The following is a 16995-nucleotide window of genomic DNA, read 5'->3' as shown; positions in this document are numbered from 1 at the left end:
AGATCAATTACAAAGCAGGTTTACAATCTAAATCAGTGATGGGTGCTTGGAACATGTGGCAGTTGAAGGCTTATAGAATTCAAGAGCCTTCATAATGGAATGGGCCCAATATGTGCATATGTCATGAATGGACCCGGCTGGAGCTGGGGGTCAGACTGTATGGCCTGGGAGACCCCTTCTGACTTACTCTGTTTCTGTATGTCAATAGTGTATGAGTATTTTTCCTTAAAATATTTTAAGTTAGAAATAGAATGTGTGTTGCAATGCACTATGAAATCAACTCTTCTGTCGAGTTAAGGTTTTTGTAAACACGTAAGAACTGAAAAATATAGAAACAGAAAAATTCCAGGAAGGTGTGTTCACAGTCAAACACAGTGTAGGAAACTGGAAGAAAGAAAGAAACCTGTTGTGCAAGTAGTGGTCTGCCCTATCTATATCTAGTTCAATTCAAACTCAGGATTTGTTTTCTCAGGATTATAGAAGAACCCTGAGTTCTTGTACTATGGTGGGTTCTACACAGTATAATTAGGTGACTTAGTTTGACCTGATCTTTCTGCTGAGTACTTTGGCTTATTCACAGTGCATAAGTTGAACTTTTGGCTATGTCGGTATTGGTGGTGAACAACATGTATGATTGCCTTGAGCTTCTTTAGAACTCTCATAAGTTTCTCCCTCCCCTCCTCACAGTGGGAATAATTTCTGCATATTGCCTATGAGGGAAAAAAAGAGATATTCAGACATTTCAGCATTGTGAGATATGGGACTTGCAAGGCTTATACTCATTCTCTTTTCCCTTGGTACTACTTCCTTGTATATTCTTATACCTGAAACTATCAGGAGAGGAAAAGAAACAAAGATTATATCATTTTCAGCATTATGATGAGCAGTTTAGGGCAGATGTTAGGCAGACTTTGGGCTTATTAATGCTGACAAAAATGCTGTTGAATAATATCACATTATCCTGCTCCCAGTGTTGTGCTTTCCAAAACGTTTTTACAGAAGTCCTCCCTTTTATGATTTCTAGCTAAATCACTGCTAGAAAAAGGACTAGAACAAGAAAAAAAGAAGCACTATTGCTTTTTGACTGGAAAGAAGGGTCCAGTCAATTCAGTCCTTTCAAGGAAGACGGGCTATCCTGCCTCTCCCAAATTGTCCATGTATACAGTTGGCTCAGAAGAACTTGGCTGAGCATTGTGGAGTTCAGTCATTCTTTCCTTCCCACAGTTCCCTTGCTAAAAGGATTTTGTTCATTTTATTTTTGGTCCTTTCTTTCCTGCCATCCCTCACTTCTAATCCTCACTGATAAAGCCTAATTAGGAACAGGAACAGATCTCATGGCTGCAAGTGATTTCTGCCATTTTGACTGAGGGGTAAGAGTATCCCCATTTATGCTCCTCCATCCATGGTATTTACTGCAACTACTCTTGGGCAGGAGAGCTTCAAAATTATCATGGTTCTCTACCTACACTAGGTAGGCCCTTTGCAGCACCATCCTACCTGTTCCAGGAGGCCTGCAGTCCATGTGCAACAAAAGATCTTCCTGAGCTTGTTCTCTTGAGTCTTTCCATGTAAAGACAGCAGATTACATAGCATTACTCTAACCAAGCTGCATAGCAGAAGCCTGGTTATACCATGGCCAGGTAGGCCTTGGAAGCTAGTATAAGCCTAGCAGGGAAACTGTCCCTCTCCAGGCAGGTTGGGTGTACCTCCTGAAGCCACTAGAGAGATGGTAGGCTTGTGCCTTCCTCTTTGCCACCAACAATATAAGGCAAGGGTATCAGAGCAAAGGCACCAACACCCCCATTATCAAATACGGGGACAAAGCAAGCCTACCAAATGCAATGTAGGTATCACAGCAGAGAGTTCATAGTGCCTAAGTTACACTAGTCCAAGTGCAACACACTAGCCACTTCATCATAATGACTCTCAGGGATGCATGTCTGGAAATACAGGCATCAGCTTCTTATGACAGCCTGCTTTTAGAAACAAAGGCAAGATTTAATCAGCAACGATCAGCCTATTTACTGAAATTAAAAAATAAGGGGGAAGAAAAGAGTGCAAGAGGCTGATTCTGTCTTTACCCTTCATCCTGGTTTGTAGCTGTTCCATCATTTTTTGAATCAGCCAAGCCAAAGTCACTGTCCAGTGTGAAAGCATCTCTTGAGGAAGCAAAACCAAACGTCCTGTTTTAGATTTGACGTATTTAGTGCTTTTAAAGTTACCATCTTAAAAAAGCTATTTCAGCTAATTAAGTTCCTAAATATTAACAGGTTCATCTGTTAACTTATTACATTTACACAAATGTAATACTTGTTTAACAAATTTTAATTCATTTGTGTAATACATGGAATTTACATATTACAAACCCACCATACATTATTTGCAAGCATGCTGTACATCTGTTATATTATCAGATAAGTAAAATTAGATCCAAATCTTTAGTAAAACTGAATTTTAAAGTGAAAATTGACTAGGGAGAAAATCCAGATGCATTTAAAATTGTTAAATCTAAAGCCAATACTGCAGAAACTTGCCACATACAGTTCAAAATAAGTAATGCAGTTGCTTTTCACTGAAAATTAATTGATGTTTTTGATCTGTAGATGGCATCAATACTGCAGTAGTAACTTCTAAATGCCTACCTAAGTTACATGATAGCCCAGGCCCACTGATTAATCTATTAAATTCTGCATTGTGACTGTTCTGAAAGACATACCAATACATGTATTTTGAATTAGCTCATGATACTAAGCCCTTCGATTATGATTTTTTCATGTTCACTAAATATATTCTATTGCTTAGAGTCACTCATTCAACTTAAAAATGTGGTGCAGGTAATTTACTTCTCATCTTGCTGAAACAACCTCTTGTTTTGTGTACTTGGAAGGTTTGTTAACTTTTTCCTATAATCTTGATTTCTCTTAAACAAGGAGGGAGGAAAAGTGTGTGCTGTGTAGTTTATTGCTGCCTGGAGTTGATACATACAAAAATGCTGAAACTGGAACACAGTGAAAATTGTGGAATATAGAATTGAGTCAGTCAAACACTTGAATTTAACATCCGTTTTTGCAAAAAAACAAAACAAAAACAAAAACCCTGCCAGTTCTGCTTTGCCATTGACACATAGGCTTTAGTTTCTTAGGAAATATAATGTACCATTGGGCAGTACACTTCATAATACTGGAGTTTATTAACTGAAGGAAAGATCTGTTATTAGCTTATTGCATTTGAAGTAAAGAATGTAATATGATACAGTGCAGTGCAATGCATTGCACTGCACTGTAATATAATTATTTCACAATTGTTATACAAAGCATAACATTTCATTCACAATTTAAATCTAATCAAAATTAGCTACCCATTAGTTTTTCTTTTACTCAAGTCAGTGCACTGGTTTTAAAGCTCCAAATAGTCTAGGCTTGAATACATGAAAGCATCTCCTCCTATGTGTGCTATGCCAAATCTTGAGGTTATTGCAAGTTGCTGTGATGTGAGTACCTTTCCTTTCAGAAATATGGTAGGTAGCTATCCTCTGTAGTGGCAACTTCATACCCCACTCACTCTTCTTTTCCATAGAAGTTATTTTTGCAGAAGCTTGAGTATGTTTCATTTATTATAAATGATGTTTACCATCACTGTTGACCAATGAAATCTTGAGGAAAAATTTAACATCTTCATAAAAAGTTAACATCTTCATAAACAGTAGGTCAAAAGGTTAATTAGGTGAAAGGATATCTCTAGTTTTAAAAGAAAACTTTTATTTATCTTTCTAAAAAGGAGTTCCATTGAACCTAATTGCCTTCATTTAAAAGACACATACAGTCATCAACAATGTCTTCCTCTACTGACTTTCTTTTACATCTCAATATTTGTGTAAAATACTTAAAGTGTAAACACTTTCTTCCTGTCATATTATTTTCAAATAGTATTTTTCCTTGCCTTGTATAAGTGTTATTTGTTCATTTTCACTTCCAAAACACAGCTTTCATGTACTTCCCTAAGTTTCAATTTTTCATTTATTTCAGCATGATTAACTGTATTCCATTCTTATTTCCTTACCTACTCCAGCCTTTAAAACTGGAATCTTGCCGAAGTGATGTATGAGACAAAAGAAAGAATTTCACAAAACAGTAGAAGTCCATAAAATCACTGATTATGAACAAAAATACCTTCTTACTGATTTCACGCCTTTCATAGGCTTTTTCCTCGTAGTGCCAAATATGGGCCCATCTCGCATGCCAAGAAACTAAAGCTCCTGCATTTCCGAATATGCTTTTTATATCTCTGAGTGTTTAGCTAAACTCTCAGGCATTAGTTTAGATGTAGTCAATGTTTCTGTTGGATAAAGAATTGGATTTGAATCAGGGAGGTCTTGGTTCTTTTCCCCTATTTCTGGGCCTCATGTCCTTATCTATTAAGGGACTTACCTTATGATTTAATAAGTGTTACGTACAAGATTAAATAACAGAAAGGATAACTGCTTTATTACACTTCTATATTATACTCTTCTCTAATATTCTTTTTGAAAAGCACTGAATTCATTTTTTCAAAGATTATTCAAATTGTACATTTTTGTTTTTAATCATCTGAAATAGAAGCATGGAGCTTTTGTTTCTGTACTATAAGTCTTTTTTGAAAAAGCTACAGGCAAGGGACAGGATGGCAGGCTTGGTTTGCAAGTGGATTGTGGAAGAAAACTGGATCTTTATGTACGTTTACCTTTACTATTGGAAATAATAGCTATCTGACAGCAGATTCCTATACATGTTTCTCATTGGTTTCATTGTGGTTTATTCCCAAATATGTGTAAACTGGATTGCAGCATGAATTATCATAGCACAGGATTTCATCCTTTAGATCTGTAGAACCTTAGATTAATAAGTATGTGAAAGATCCCTGCAGAATCCAGGACATGGACAATATATAATTTAGAGCAGGAATAATGCCAATATAGTTGAGAAGTCTCTGGTTTGTTTTTTCACATGTGGCTCAAAGCTAATTAACCTTGATATGTTTTTTTCCTGAACTTAGTTGAATGCATTTCATAGATGATTCTGAATGTTTTGTTCACCTCAAACTAGGAAGCATCCTTATTTATGGAGGTTGTCACTGAAAGAATACTTTGCAAAAATGTACTAAAACCCTTATAAGGTGTGAAAACTTCATTTTTAGTACTCATATTTTAAAATAGTATTTTTGTATAGAGTATATTTTGCAAGCAAAGATGAAATTTGATGCCTAAAGTCAAAAATATCTGACTCAAATGTCTGCAGTATGAGAATTAAAAGTGTTGTGGAAGGCAGTCAATTAAAATTTTATTTACTCATAATACAGTACTTAACAGTGCTCTTCTTTCTATACGTTGTATACATTTGTGTAAATTTTAGTACATAGTGGTAGTTTAAAAATGAACTAGACTCCTTTCCAACCTGGTTGTCACCTACACAGAGGTACATAGTCACAAATCCAAAAGCATAATTGGCTCAAGTAAATAAAACATAAGAAGACCTTATGGCACCATTATCTTTTGTTTTTTAACCTGCTTAAATTAATAACTTGCATATTCATTGGCAGAAGAACACCGTATGTATTTCCAGTGGTGAGCTTCACAGTCATCAGTGAGAAGTTGAATATTTCTCTTTTCATTTACACATTTTAATAGTCTTAACTCAGTTCACAGATGTAGTTTATGGTCACTGGTGCTATGCCTCTAATTAGGCACTTCTCTCTGGAATGTGTTTGATATTTTGAGGCTCTGTTTCCTGTTGGGTAGTGTTCACCAAGCCTACTTGTCACTGCTGGTCTTTTAGCACAATGTGCTGTTCAAGATGATAGAAATCCGTCAAAGTGTTGTGTAGATGTACACAAAAACAATTACAAATAAATTAAGCACTGTTCCAATTATTCCCAACAGAGCTAAAATAGATTCCTCTTTTTCCTCACTTTCTTCTCGCCTTTTTACATCTTCTAGTGTTGTGATGGCAGAGCTCCTCATTTTTTCTGCAAAGATCTTCACCAGTATTCTGACTGCTGGCTAGAAAGGAGGAGAACAAATTACTAACTTTGTGTGGAGTAGGGTCCCCTTACTCCCTCATCATTACCACACGTGTTTGTGTGTACTCTTACCTTATAACACTTCATTTTTATGACTTAGTCCACTCCACTCCGAATTTTTAAAATGGTAATTACAAGGGTTTTCAGAATCTGCATCTATTTTGCTTTAAAATAAATACCTCTGTTTCCTGTATTAAAACAAATTCGATATAGACTGCTTTCTCTGGTAGCCCAGTAGCTGTATGAGAAATACCCAGGTGTTTACATAGGTTTATGACCATATCAAGTGCAAATGTTCGTTCTGTAGCAATATTAATACATGCACTTAATCTTCCATATGGAACAATAGGCTAGTAAGCTTTACACTGTTACATTCTTGCTATTGTGTATTTGCATAAGAAATTATTAAATGCATGCAGCCCTGAAAGAAAAAAAAAGTGAATCGTACAGAAATATTCATGTAGTGTTATGACAGAATGTGCTGTATTGCGTGTATGTTATTCTGTGTGTATGTCTTGTGTGTAATCACCCATCCAGCAATTTTGTTGTTGTTTCATGGTGTTGAAACAGGCTGAAGGCAGCTTTTGCTGCATACTTCAGCTTATAATGTTACAGTGTTTTGGTATGTAAGCAATTGATCTGAGCTGAGATTTGCTGTCTGTCATATTTAAACAGTGCTGTTGAGAAAATCTGTTGTCAGTCTAATCAGAATTTAATGCCTAACAGTTGTGCTGGTTTACACATTTAATATTCAGAAAGACATTGCATGTAACAGTCTTCCCACCTCAGAAGTCTCATTTTATTTTTTATCATTAGATTTAAAAGTAAAGTGCTGGTAGCAATCAAAATTAATATACTAATTGCTATATAGAATTTTTAAAAAGCCTCTCTTACCCTACATTGCATCAGGAATAAAATCTCATCAGACATGCTGCTTACTCCTCACTGCAGTGGAGAAACAGCCTTATCTTCATGGAGGGCTGTTATTTTTCACTCAGAGCAGAAATTGTATGCATGCATGAACAATTTCTTGATAAATTAAGCTGTGGATGCAATAACGTTACAAAATCTTCCAAGAAAGGCAGGCCTTATTTCGGTTATCCACTGAGACGATGTGGTATTAAGCAAGAAACCCCTGCTCTGCATATCCAGGTTGTATGTTTGTTCCCTTTTTAAATCTTGAATCCTTCCATAAGATGAGACAGTGAAAATGCCACTGAGGCTTCCAGTTAAAATTTAATCTCTCACTTCTTGTCCTATATATGTAGCTGTTTCCCGATACATTCCACTGGTATGTTGTTTAGCATGCTCTCGATCTTGCTAACTCTCTGAAGATGTTTCTCTCATGTTGCTGAATTGTAAATCCAAATGCAGCAGATGATATTGAACTAGCCTGTTTACGTTTTTGTCCAGAAGGAACAAAGTTTTTTTGTTTGCTCTAGGGTTAGAAGTGTTACACACCTGCATTCAAAGCATCTGACAAATAATTCCAAGGCATTCTTAGGAGCGTTGCATAACTTAGCAGCCAGTCAGATCTGAGGAGTGGAATGACAGTGGCTTCGGTTGCATACTGTAGTGAGTGGTGACATTGATTAAACATGCAGTTGGCACTTGCTGAATAAAGAACAAGCTACAAGTCACCCTTGCAGACAGCGTGTTGCATAACAATGTGCAATGGTTTTGCTGTTTCATTGTCAGGCCAGGCACATTTTAATCCAGCAACAACTGTGAAAAGTGTGCTGAGTAGAATTAAATCAAGTTAACTGTTTGGGATTTTCTGACAAAGTGCATTGTTACAAATAGTGACACTAAGGAATTTGAGCTGAAATAGGGTTGCTCTTTATTTTTGTTTTGAGTCCCTATTCATTCAGCTTTTGGTAGGATTTTTTTTTCAGGGTGGAATTGCCTGTTTACTAGCTATTCATTCCCCTCCTGTTCTCCATCTGAAGAATACAGGTCAGTGTGAATGTCATCAAGATAATGTAGTTAGAAAGGAAATGCTCCTGATCTTTCATGTTAGGAAGAAATCATTTGAAATCCTTCAGTGCATGAATTAGAGATCTGTGTTTCTGCAGGCTGGTATGCCAGATGTGTGTCCAACACATGTTCAGGTAAAACTGAGGGATTATCGTTCCTTTTGTAAGAGGCTGACACTGAAAAATATTTTATTATACATTAACTGTTAGGTAAAGGATTCTGTTGGATGGAAATTGTTGTTGCTTGCATGCACTGTTTGTGTGGTGTATAGCTGCCTTCTTTTATCTACAGATGTGTTCTTTCTTTTAGCCTTTTTATTGAAGAGACTCTTCCGAGTAAATACTGTGTTTTTTTTAATTATCCTTTTGGAGGCCTTAAAAGCCTCAAACAGAATACACAGACAAAAAAGCATTACAGTTTTAAATCTGGTAGGTAATGAAGTATATAATAAAATGGGAATATACTCTAAATCTGAAGTACTATAACTGTATGGCCTTGCCTGAAGTAAAGCAGCATATTAGATATATTACTAAAATGCTCAATATTTACTTAGCTTAGCCAGAAGTATCTTAATAAGCTATTTTCATGCTTTGAAGTAATTTGGAGAGAAAGAAGACATGTGTTGATCTTTACATGGCTTTATATCATACATTCTACTGCTTTTTTCTAAGAAAGGTGATGGATTTTTGGGTTTAATTCTGAAATAATGGTCCAAGATTTTGATCTGTAGATGACTAATTTTATATAACAGTGCCTTTAAAATAAACTAAAATTTTGATAAGTACATACAATTTAACTGTATGTAAAATATCACTAACAATTGTCAGATATGTAGGCTGGAAATAATATTTAACTTCTTAATTTGAATAAATAGCATTCCTCATTCTATTCTCTCATAGATGCTGGAGTACAAAAGAGTGCAGCTCAGTAAGAGAACACATATTTGTCATGTACAAGATCCTAGGTTCAATTCCTGACATCTCCAGGCACAGCAGAGCTGTTGCCAGTCAGTGTTGACAGTACTGGGCTAGATGGATCATTGGTGTGACACCTCAAGACAACTTCTTATGTTCTTAAACCTCAGGCTACTCATATAAAATGAGAATTGCTAGACCTAAATGTCTCTGTCCTTGATCCATTTTAATTTATTATTAATTCTTAGGAACATAGAAAGTTACCTTATACTGAGTTGGACTTTTGGTTGACACCAGCTATAGGCCTCCAGGGTTTCAGGCAGGGTCCTTTCCTAGCCCTCTCTGGATGCCTGGAGTTGAACCTGGGGCTTTCTTCATGTAAACCAGCCGTTCTGCCACTGAGCTACAGCCTTTCCCCATCTTTTAATGACTCTTATTCTTAGGTAACAATACCTCCCCTCCCCTCACTGTCATTATCCAGATTCAAAATTGTTTAAATGTTTTCCATTCTGTGGTATGGTGGCCAGAGTAATTGACTGGGCTTATGGGAGATCTGGGCTCTAGTTCGTTCTCAGCCATGAAGCTCATTGGGTGACTGTGGGCCAGTCACTCATAGGGTTGTTGCTCTGAGAATAAACTTATTTACTAAGTTATTTATTATTTATTTATTTGTAAGCCGCCCTGAGGCTTCGGCGAATGGGGCAGCATAGAAATTTTCTAAATAAATAAATAAAATAAAATAAACTGGAACTAGATAAGCCAGCCTTCCCCAACCTGGTAGCCTGCAGAGGCATTTGGACCACAACCTCCAGAATTCCCATCCAGCAGGGCCATTAACTAGGAATTCTGGGTATTGTAGTCCAAACCTGTCTGGAAGGCACAAAGTTGGGGAATGCTGAGGTAAACCACCTTGGGTTCCTCACAAGAGGGAAAAGCTAGGATGTAAGTGCAATATAATAATAATAATAGGAAGAAGAAGAAGAAGAAGAAATACCTGTTATAGGCAAAGTCCAGTGGGGCACATATGCTGTCGCCAATTCCCTTCCATAAACACTGGGCCCCCTGATTCTATTACACAAGCAGGATCGATTGCTTGGAGAGTTAGTGCTTGGTAAGATAAAGCCTTGAATGAGAAAAAAAAAATGTTCATTTGTGGAAGGAGGAAGGTTGGAGGAGCTCCCTTATATAGGCTTCCCCAACCTTCTTCCTTCCAAAAAGGAGGGTCTACTCTCATTTGGAAGCACTATTTGAAAGTCCTGGAAGCTCTCTTTTCAAGATCTCTTTTCAAGTGGTGGGTACCATTCGCACATCAAAATCAATGAAGCATAAGAAAATCAGTAGAGACATAAGCACCCCTTGGATTCTGCCATGTCTACTTAGTTCAGTTAACTTCAACAGCAGCTTGTAGTTCCTCAGATAAATTACATGCTATATGCATGGTGCTCACTTATGGACTAAAAAAGCTAAACTGGTGATGGCTACAAGTGTGTCATTTCAGAGGTTCAGATACAATTTAACACTAAACTTCACAGAGCATATGTGTGCACTGCTTTTGTTTTTCAAAGTTCTTCTGTCAAATATAAACTATTTCAGTTTTTCCTTTTTCTTTTTGTGAGGCAAATATCTTTCCTAAAGCAATAATGTTGCAACTAAGAAGGCATGGCTGTTCATTATACGTCTTTCTAAGCTGCTAAAAGCAGGTGCTAATGATGCTTAGGAACATATAACAGCTTTCTGATTTAAAAGTGCATATATAGTTTCTGAGCAATGAAATCATGTAATGTATAGCAGCTATATAGCCAATACAGATTGATGAAGTTTAATCACTGTGACCTTCTTTAATTGATGACATTCGAAAGATTAGAGATGACATCTTATGTTTTACTGTAGAATGTAACCATGAAAGCTAAATGCATCAATTGTTTACAAACAAACAGTAAAACAGCATTTATCAACTCAAGGTGGTTAATTCTTAAATAACTTGAGTTGTAGTCTTTGACTCTTTTGCTATCCGGATGAAATGTCTTCAGGAGTATGTAAAAATCACTCTGCAGTAATTCTGTAGGAGCTAAGTTGGCTCTTTGAATATATCAGTATTAAGAAAAACAAAATTGTTCAGCATAATGTTCTTTATACCATACATAAACAAAATGTTTTGAGGAATGCTTCCATGTTAAGTATTTGTGCTGGCACTCTTTTTATGTAGAGTTCATACTTAGATGGCAGTATAACTTTGATATTTAGCAGACCATTCTTGCCGTGATGTTTGTCCTATAATTTTGCTTAAGTAGAAATCATTCTGGATAGGCAATTGCAATTAACCATGGCAGATTGTGATAGGAAAGCCTTCACTATGACTTCCATGCTCTCCTCTTCCACCATGGCCCCAGGACTGGAAGCTTTCAGCTTTCTTTCTGTTTTACAGCATTTCATCCAAGACTTAAACAGTGGTTAGTCAAAACTGCAGTAAAACAAGCCTGCTTCATAACCCATGGCTTGAGATTGGCTCTTTAAAAATAAGCCATAGTTAATCTTAACCACAGATTAAGATAAAACAGTAAGCTGCAGTTAATCAAAAACAAGCAAATGCTTCCCTCCTTCTTTCCTTTGGAGGGAAATAGAGCAAGAGCATAAGGCTCACTGCAGCTCCTTCTGGCTAAATAAATAATGTTTTTTCTTGACACTTACCTTGGCCCTTTCTGAAAGAACATGTCTCCAGTGGTATTAACATATTGCGACTTGAAAGGAATATGTATTTCAAGTTGCAATTATTTAACTTGAATGATGAAATCAGATATTTTATATTGTTAGGCAATATTGTATTTAACATATATAACAATGTAAAGGATTTTGTTAAGTCATGTGCAAGTATATCTTGCATTAAATATGTTAATGAGATTAAAGCATATTAAAGAAACATCTCACGTTCTATTGGAACTTATAAAATAACCTGAGTCGATGTGAAACTGTTGGTTTTTTCATTCTGAAGATTTGATTAAAGAAGGAAATAGTTCACAGACTCTTTGAATCCAGCATGTAAATTGAAAGAAAAGTGTGGACAAATAACTTACAAGGATTCGAAATGTATATCAGACAAGCTATTTTATTAAATTATTTAAAATATGTTATTTTTCTTGATTTGCTCTGTAGATGAAAAATAAACTATTGGAATTTGGCTTGATAACAAATGGCATTATTTGAAGCTGTAAACTTTTAGGCTGTGATACCTCTACATCCATGATTAAATTTCTTATTAGCTAGTTAAAGCAGAGTCTTATGCTATCTTAACTGAGTCTCTAGAAAATCCAGCAAGAAACAATGAAGGCATAAATAAAACAGTAGTTATTCTTACAGGTTATTTTTTGCACTATGATTGCTCATCTTAAATCTCTCCAGACAGCCACTCATGAAAGACAAATAATTACAATCCTCTTGCCTATGTATCTCCCTACATAACAACTTGTCAATAATTTGGTCATAGTAATTCATAGCTGATCCTATTGTGCTTTACTGCAGAGAATTTGGACAGGGTTTTTTTGCCGCTATTCCAAAGAAAGATTTAGATAAACAGGAAGAGCAGTATTAAAAGTTGTAATGCAAAGGATTCATGACACAAATTCCTATAAGCATGGCTGTGATGATAGTTCCATGGGAGTACAGAATGTGATAGTGGCCATAGAATTTAGTTTCCTAAGAATCTTGGCTTTAAAAAGATTTAAAGGCCTTTCGGTTGTTTGAAAGTGTGGGCACTGACTCATAGAATCACTGTAACCTGAGGAATTGCTGAATGAGTTTCAGTAGGTGGGGGAATGGGAAGGATTTTCTTGTTTTCTATTTTATTACCATTGTTAAATCAATTAATAAGCAAAAACAATACATTTCTTAATATATACAAGAATAGTGTACAATACAAGTAAGAAAGGGGGAAATACTTCAAAACAATTAAAACTATGCAATAGCAAAAACAGTGCATCCCTTAACTCTGACCTTTGGTTACATGTTAAATAATTTGCTTTTTCAGGAGGACCCATCCCCCTTCCAAAAGTGCATTGAATCTTGTGAAGGTTCAGAGCCCTTCCCTTTTGTTAATACAGTCCCCAAATATCATCAGAATGATTATCATAAGAATAATTATCAAACCTTTTTTCACTTTAACATCATAAGTTAACCTATCATTAATAGCTGTATTCCAAATGTGTCTATACTGATCACTTAATTGATAATAATATTGTACTTTCCAATTATTTGCTATCATTAATCTAGCAGCTGTCAGTACATTTGTTATTAATTATTTAATATTCCAACCCCATTATTCTTTATCAAATATTTATGATAATGCAGTTCCAGGATTCCCTTCAATATTTAAATTCAGTTTTTACTAATTTCTTTAAAAAATGCTTTCCAAAATTTCATCATAGGTTCACATTCCCACCACATGTGGAAATATGTACACCTCCAACATATATTAGAATATTTAGTCCATATAATTCAATTTTACTGGTGTTAGGTACCATTTCCATACTAGTTTATATAAATTTTCTTTTATTCTTGCCAACATAGAATTTAATATTCTCTTATCTCATATATTTTCCCATTCTTCTTAAATCTGTTTCCCATGACACTTTAAGAGGATCATATTGATCTTCCACTTCTAGTAATATCTTATAAATTTTGCTTATTATTCCTTTCATTATTATCTTGCTTATTCTTTTTTGTACTTTCATATCTTCAAATTTAGTATAATCTCTGCATCCATTTTCTTTAACCAATCTTCAGTCCACTGTTCTAACTGAATCAGATTAAACCAAGTTAACTTTTCCCTTGATACCACCTTTATCTTTTCCTTATTCATTTTCTCTAATCAATCTTTTAACTTGATAATTTGTTTAGTCTTCAATACTTTCCCCAAACTTTCAGTTTTCTGGGAATCCTTCTAATTCTATAATTGGATATAATGGCAAAATTGGTAGAATAAATATTTCCAAATTTGTACCACAAAGTGTTTTCTATCTTTTTATAATATTTATATTATCACATTTTAAAAATATTTTACAAGGTTCTCTCAAGTTTTAAATCTATAAGTTTTAAATCTATATAGTGGATGCTTTATAGCAACAAAACAGGGATACATATGAATGGCAAAATACTACAACTGCAGTATTACTGTATTTGGTTGGTAAATTGGAGTAATGGGAAGAGAAACTCATTTATTCATGTATCAAGCCTGCTCCATTTTGCCTTAACCCAATTTACTATCTTCCTAAGAAGAGAACTTAGGGATGTGGTTTCTTTCCGGAAATGGAAAGGAATCAAAACACCTTGTTCAAAACTGCTTTGGTTGTTCCTTTCAGCTGGAATGTAGTGGGAATGTTCATATTTTCAATTTCCAGTTTGCTCAACAGTATTAATGCTGTGTTCTAAATTGCAAGTGTTAAAAGTTATATTGACTATAACTATAAAAATATAGTGATTGAGTGCTTTCCTAGTTCAGCGTTCCAGGACTGAAAGACGTGTGGGACACTTTCAGACATAACACTAAACCAGGGGTCAGCAACCTTCAACATTCAAAGAGTCATTTGGACCCATTTCCCACACAAAAGAAAACACCGGGAGCCACAAAACCCTTTTGACATCTAAAATGAAGATAACACTGCATATATCCTTTTTTACCTTAATGCTATGTACATCTTCATTATGATTTAGCTGCAGCTCTTGTTCAGTCACTAAAAACTGTTATTTTTATAATGTAAGATTAAAAATAACAGTTTTTAACTAGTAGGACTCCTTTCATATATTTTGAATAGGAGAACAGCTTCGTGAAGAGTCAGTCAGTGCTAAAGGGCTGCATGCATTAAACAGCAAACCCCGTAAGTTTGTCAGCAGTAAAAGCAAATGAATCTACCCACATATCATTAAACGTTTGGTTTTCTTCAAAAACTTTTCTTCGATTTATCCATGGTTGACCTACCGGGGGAAGTCGCAGACATAGGTGTGTTTAGTAACTGATTAGCAGATAAACAGTCAAGTGATGTGAATTGTGACAGGTCCCAAGCGCAGCTTTTATCATTCAGAGGAAGGAGATTACATTTCGACAAAGAGAATCTTTTCAGCAGTGGAGTTTTTTGTGTAATATGAGAGCCTGCAGGAAGCTTGCTCTACTCTTTCCCTGCACAATAGCAGAGGAATGTAGCAATATACTTAAGCAGCTAGTGGGGCGTTCCTGACTGGATGCCTCAGCATCACCTATTGTTATTTTGTAACTCGGAGCCTCAGTCGCAGATCAGGCAGCTGTGCCTGCACGTGTTTTGAGCGACGGAGCTGCAGCAGGGGGATTGAAGAGCCACGTGCGGCTCCAGAGCCGCGGGTTGCCGACCCCTGCACTAAACCATAGTTTAGCATTGTATGCATGATGCTCTGGTGCATGTATGTAACTATTCCTTCTCCTAGAGCACAAATATAAGAAAAGAGATTGGAAAGTTTTGCTTTAATTTGCAGCTTGCCATTTTTTGTGAACCTTGATTAGGTGATTTAGAGAAAGAGGCTGGCATTAGAAGTTATGGTTTAAAGTTGACTTGTTTTCCTAAACCAGCCTTCCCCAACTTGATACTCTCAAACTCCCAGCATTCCAATGGCAGTTGCAGTCCAAAATATCTGGAGGGCAGCATGTTGGGAAGAGTGGCTACATTGAACCATATTTTGTTTGGCGTTTTGTATAATAAAAACCACAGCTAGCTGCAAATGACTTCCTCCTTTGCAGCAGCCCTGGAGTTGGACCCTGTGGTTTGTTCACATATCACTGACTTAGTCTATCATTATGTCAACATACAAGCAAGCACAAGAATTGGAACTGGTAAAATAGAAGCCGACGCGCAATTAGGCGGAAAGGTGAGGGTAACCACATGCATTGGGAAGGTATGATAAGTGCAGGAATCAAGCAGTGTGGCTTTCAGGGCTAATATCTTCAGGCAAGAGTTGACCTGGATATACTTACAGATAGCTAGGATCAGCAGGAATTAATCTACGGAACGTTGTGAAAATTGTTCACTAAAATGTAGCTAAGAGAACAGGACATTCAGTAAGCCTTGACACTGAAGAATGTGGCAAGGCAAATGCTTGGCAGTTCAAGAGCAACTAGCCGTGTCACGTAGTCTGTATTGCAAGCAAAAATTAAGAAATTTCTATGGTGTTTGAAGGTCTTCCTTTTGTGTAATTTGAAACCCTAACATAGATATTATTACTTCAATTAGATGGGAGGCGGGAAGACTTAGAATTGACCCAAATGACAAACTGGCCTGCTTTATTATTTATGTATTTATCTTTTCCCCCTATACCATCATTCATTAAAAATCTCATGACAGTTTATACAAAATATTTTAAAAACCATTACATCAGCAATTACAGCATTAAACAATTACCAGTGAATGGACCCAGCTTTGCATTGTATAGAATGGTCTTTTGTCTGATACAGCAAATTCCTCAAGCAAACATACAGAGCTGTGAGAGTTGGACATATTGTGGCTACCCTGCCTTTGTGAAGGTAGTGTATTGGCACCTCAGCCATGGTGCTTTTTTATAGTCTCCTGTGGGAGAGGTCTGTCCACTCCTCCCCTTAAGTGACTGCCCCACAGGAAGAAGACAGGGGCACATAAGAAACCATACCACTCATCCTGTTCTCTGTCTTTAAACTGTATAGTCTGCCCCCAGTGTGGGTAAAACAAATGTTTTTTTTTTTAAATAGATTAACCTAGAGGTGCACAGTTCTTGAGTTCTGTTAGTAGGTATGTCAAGTTTCACTTGTTTAGGATACAGTTTTGGTGCCAGGGTGTTGATGGACAGACACATATCCCCTTCTATTATTACAAATTCTCAGAATTCCTTGATCCTGTTTTTGGACCAAAATCTAGTATTGCAGTAGTGGGCGTCCCCCTGCTCCCCCCTCCTTTCAACCCCCTGCCCACATATTACAAATTTATGAATACTATCCATGTACGGAAGCTGCAGGGTGAGAAGGGGAAACCATTCCACCAGTACTTTGTGTGCTGCTTATGAA

General features: G+C 36.3%; 1 protein-coding gene across 13 annotated transcripts in view; it reads left to right on the top strand.

Moving 5' to 3' along the window:
* BIRC6 (baculoviral IAP repeat containing 6) overlaps positions 1 to 16995 on the top strand; it is a 168147-nt gene that overhangs the window by 108546 nt on the left and 42606 nt on the right. The gene's annotated exons all lie outside the window — the stretch shown is intronic.

This window comes from Varanus komodoensis, unplaced genomic scaffold (genome assembly GCF_004798865.1).
Source record: "Varanus komodoensis strain SLA01 unplaced genomic scaffold, ASM479886v1 scaffold1, whole genome shotgun sequence".
Classification (NCBI taxonomy): Eukaryota; Metazoa; Chordata; class Lepidosauria; order Squamata; family Varanidae; genus Varanus; species Varanus komodoensis.
The sequence above is the reverse complement of the archived record's forward strand: the minus strand, read 5'-3'. Positions and strand labels throughout refer to the sequence as shown.